Source organism: Schistocerca americana, chromosome 3 (genome assembly GCF_021461395.2).
Source record: "Schistocerca americana isolate TAMUIC-IGC-003095 chromosome 3, iqSchAmer2.1, whole genome shotgun sequence".
Classification (NCBI taxonomy): Eukaryota; Metazoa; Arthropoda; class Insecta; order Orthoptera; family Acrididae; genus Schistocerca; species Schistocerca americana.
The window spans coordinates 227,095,561-227,100,225 of record NC_060121.1 but is presented as its reverse complement, the minus strand read 5'-3'; the positions used below and the strand labels follow the sequence as shown (position 1 = coordinate 227,100,225).

General features: G+C 50.4%; 1 non-coding gene across 1 annotated transcript; it reads right to left on the bottom strand.

The window, feature by feature from the left end:
* Positions 1-3,241: 3,241 nt before the first annotated feature.
* Trnat-ugu lies at positions 3,242-3,315 on the bottom strand. Its single transcript has one exon. It is a non-coding gene; the product is annotated as a tRNA-Thr (tRNA).
* Between the last annotated feature and the right edge of the window lie 1,350 nt (positions 3,316-4,665).

Genomic DNA, 4,665 nt, shown 5'->3' with positions numbered 1-4,665 from the left:
ATTACTGTAAATGAATCATGGGGTGAGTAATTGGTAAGTTTTCTTTAATTTACGTCTATGGTCACAAACCTTTTGTTTACAGATTACCCTTTCTTTCCTTCGAGTTTCGATTCCCCCAGAAGGGGGCGAGATGGCAGCAGCTTAGTACGCCGCTCTTCAGCCTACAGAATTTGTTTTAACAAAATGAAGAAGATAAATAATAAAAGCAGGTGATAAAATCGGTGACTTAAATGGGAAAATGGCTGAAAATCGTGGAACTTAAAACATAAAACAAAGGGTTGATGATGCTAATAAAATACACTCCTGGAAATGGAAAAAAGAACACATTGACACCGGTGTGTCAGACCCACCATACTTGCTCCGGACACTGCGAGAGGGCTGTACAAGCAATGATCACACGCACGGCACAGCGGACACACCAGGAACCGCGGTGTTGGCCGTCGAATGGCGCTAGCTGCGCAGCATTTGTGCACCGCCGCCGTCAGTGTCAGCCAGTTTGCCGTGGCATACGGAGCTCCATCGCAGTCTTTAACACTGGTAGCATGCCGCGACAGCGTGGACGTGAACCGTATGTGCAGTTGACGGACTTTGAGCGAGGGCGTATAGTGGGCATGCGGGAGGCCGGGTGGACGTACCGCCGAATTGCTCAACACGTGGGGCGTGAGGTCTCCACAGTACATCGATGTTGTCGCCAGTGGTCGGCGGAAGGTGCACGTGCCCGTCGACCTGGGACCGGACCGCAGCGACGCACGGATGCACGCCAAGACCGTAGGATCCTACGCAGTGCCGTAGGGGACCGCACCGCCACTTCCCAGCAAATTAGGGACACTGTTGCTCCTGGGGTATCGGCGAGGACCATTCGCAACCGTCTCCATGAAGCTGGGCTACGGTCCCGCACACCGTTAGGCCGTCTTCCGCTCACGCCCCAACATCGTGCAGCCCGCCTCCAGTGGTGTCGCGACAGGCGTGAATGGAGGGACGAATGGAGACGTGTCGTCTTCAGCGATGAGAGTCGCTTCTGCCTTGGTGCCAATGATGGTCGTATGCGTGTTTGGCGCCGTGCAGGTGAGCGCCACAATCAGGACTGCATACGACCGAGGCACACAGGGCCAACACCCGGCATCATGGTGTGGGGAGCGATCTCCTACACTGGCCGTACACCACTGGTGATCGTCGAGGGGACACTGAATAGTGCACGGTACATCCAAACCGTCATCGAACCCATCGTTCTACCATTCCTAGACCGGTAAGGGAACTTGCTGTTCCAACAGGACAATGCACGTCCGCATGTATCCCGTGCCACCCAACGTGCTCTAGAAGGTGTAAGTCAACTACCCTGGCCAGCAAGATCTCCGGATCTGTCCCCCATTGAGCATGTTTGGGACTGGATGAAGCGTCGTCTCACGCGGTCTGCACGTCCAGCACGAACGCTGGTCCAACTGAGGCGCCAGGTGGAAATGGCATGGCAAGCCGTTCCACAGGACTACATCCAGCATCTCTACGATCGTCTCCATGGGAGAATAGCAGCCTGCATTGCTGCGAAAGGTGGATATACACTGTACTAGTGCCGACATTGTGCATGCCCTGTTGCCTGTGTCTATGTGCCTGTGGTTCTGTCAGTGTGATCATGTGATGTATCTGACCCCAGGAATGTGTCAATAAAGTTTCCCCTTCCTGGGACAATGAATTCACGGTGTTCTTATTTCAATTTCCAGGAGTGTACATATGAAGCAGACAGGTAAAATAATAGACAATTAAAAAACACGGCGACAGTCTGGTTTCTGTTCGCAAGAGACATAAAATTCACACCCAGCAACAGTCTGGTTTCTGTTAGCAAGAGAGACAAAATTCACACCCAGCGACAGCATGATTTCTGTTCACAACACTTTGGAAAGATGAACGACACTGAACATTCACTTGAACACTGCACTAAAAAGTTGGCACAAATATGACATACCACAGCCGAGGGCAGTTGGGGGGAACCTGGACAGATGATAGTAAAGAAAAGGGGGGAGGGGGAGGGAGAGGAAAAACGAAGTGGGGGGAGGGGGGAAGTAGCCGATGGAGGCAGATGACCCATAAGAAGGAGAGGGGGTGCTGGGTAGACGCGATAGGTATTGGGAAAGGCAGAGGAGGGGAATACAAAAGAAATGGGGGGGGGGGGAGAAGGAAGGCAGAGAGAAGTTAGATGGGGAGAAAACAGGATGGAAGGGGGGAAGATGGAGCCCAGGGAAAGGACAGAGGAAAGGAGGGCGGTGAGGATCAGAGTTGATAGGAGGGATAAATAGAGGGAGAGAGGGCATCATCCAGGAGGGGAAGTTGACAGAAGTCACCTTGGGAAAGGGGTTGGAGGGTGTAGAGATGGAGGGTAGGGGGGACACAACAGTGAAGGCATGGCAGGGGGCAGGGATTTGAGAGGAGCAACCATGGGGTGAGGGGGATCAAAGCGGCGGGAGGTGCAGAGTATGAGGATATGTTTGAGGAATAGGAGCAGATTGTGGGAAGGAATGAGGTCTTACAGGATCCGTATGGGTGACGGGAAGCCTATACGGAACGCGAGGCAGAGTGCATGACACTCGAGGATCTGGAAGGACTTATAGAATTTGGGGAAGGGGGGGGAGGCGGATATCCAGGCGGTACTGGCATAACAAAGGATGGGATGGATTAATGATTTGTATGTGTGGAGTATGGTAGAGGGGTGCAACTTCCGTGTCCGGCCAGAGAGGAGTTTGAGGAGGCGGAGGCAGCTGTGGGCTTTGGATTGGATGGAGCGGAGTTGAGCGATACAGGTGAGGTGATGGTCAATGGTGAGGCCAAGGTAGGTAACAGATTACCGGTTTCCGTCTATGATGACCATCATCAGATCTGCAGCAAAAACCGGAAAAGAAACCAAATACACTCGCAGATTGTCTACAGCTTAAGAACAATAAATAGACCATAATGAGAAGTACAACTGACATATACAGGGTGGTCCATTTATAGTGACTGGGCCAAATATCTTACGAAATAAGCATCCACGAAAAAACTACAAAGAACGAAACTCGTCTAGCTTGAAGGGGGAAACCAGATGGCGCTATGGTTGCCCCACTAGATGGCGCTGCCATACGTCAAACGGATATCAACTACTTTTTTAAAATAGGAACCCCACTTTTTATTTCAATATGAATGTTTTACAATGGAATGAACACCCTTAGCTGCTTACAGACGTTGACATACGTCAACGGGGACAGATGAAAATGTGTGCCCCGACCGGGACTCGAACCCGGGATCTCCTGCTTACATGGCAGGCGCTCTATCCATCTGAGCCACCGAGGGGACAGAGGATAGCGCGACTGCAGGGATTTATCTCTGGCACACCTCCCGCCAAACCCACATTCTCAACGTATTGTCCCGCACTACATTTGTAGTTCCCCCGCCCATTATACTCATTACTCCGGGGCGTTGCCGATTCCCGTAAGAGTTCGGGCACTGTTTGCTGTTTGTGCATTCGCACAGAAGAAGATGGTCAAGTGGCTGGTGAGCCTTAACTCGACTCAACGGGGACAGATGAAAATGTGTCCCCGTCAACGGGGACAGATGAAAATGTGTCCCCGTTGACGTATGTCAACGCCTGTAAGCAGCTAAGGGTGTTCATTCCATTATAATTTCATTCTAACTAGCTGCTTCGTCACCGATGGTATCTGTTCTTTCGGACATGTCCGAAATAACAGATACCATCTTAGTAAATATTAATGTTTTAGTTGGACCACTTTTTTCGCTTTGGGATAGGTGGCGCTGTAATAGTCAGAAACGTATAAGTACGTGGTATCATGTAACATTCCGCCAGTGCGGACGGTATTTGCTACGTGATAGATTACCCGTTTTAAAATGGACCGTTTACCAATTGCCGAAAAGGTCGATATCGTGCTGATGTTTGGCTATTGCGATCAAAATGCCCAACGGGCGTGTGCTATGTATGCTGCTCGGTATCCTGGACGACATCATCCAAGCGTCCGGACCGTTCGCCGGATAGTTACGTTATTTAAGGAAACAGGAAGTGTTCAGCCACATGTGAAACGTCGACCACGACTTGCAACAAATGATGATGCCCAAATAGGTGTTTTAGCTGCTGTCGTGCCTAATCCGCACATCAGTAGCAGACAAATTGCACTAGAATCGGGAATCTCAAAAACGTCGTTGTTGACAATGCTACACCAACATCGATTGCACCCGTACTATATTTCTATGCACCAGGAATTGCATGGCGACGACTTTGAACGTCGTGTACAGTTCTGCCACTGGGCACAATAGAAATTACGAGACGATGACAGAGCGTCGTTCACCAACAGCGGTAACGTAAACCGGCATAATACGTACTATTGGGCAACGGAAAATCCACGGTGGCTGCGACAAGTGGAACATCAGCGACCTTGGCGGGTTAATGAATGGTGAGGCATTATGGGAGGAAGGATAATTGGCCCCCGTTTATCGATGTCAATCTAAATGGTGCAATGTATGCTGATTTCCTACGTAATGTTCTACCGATGTTACTACAAGATGTTTCACTGCATGACAGAATGGCGATGTACTTCCAACATGATGGATGTCCGGCACATAGCTCGCGTGCGGTTGAAGCGGTATTGAATAGCATATTTCATGACGGGTGGACTGGTCGTCGAAGCATCA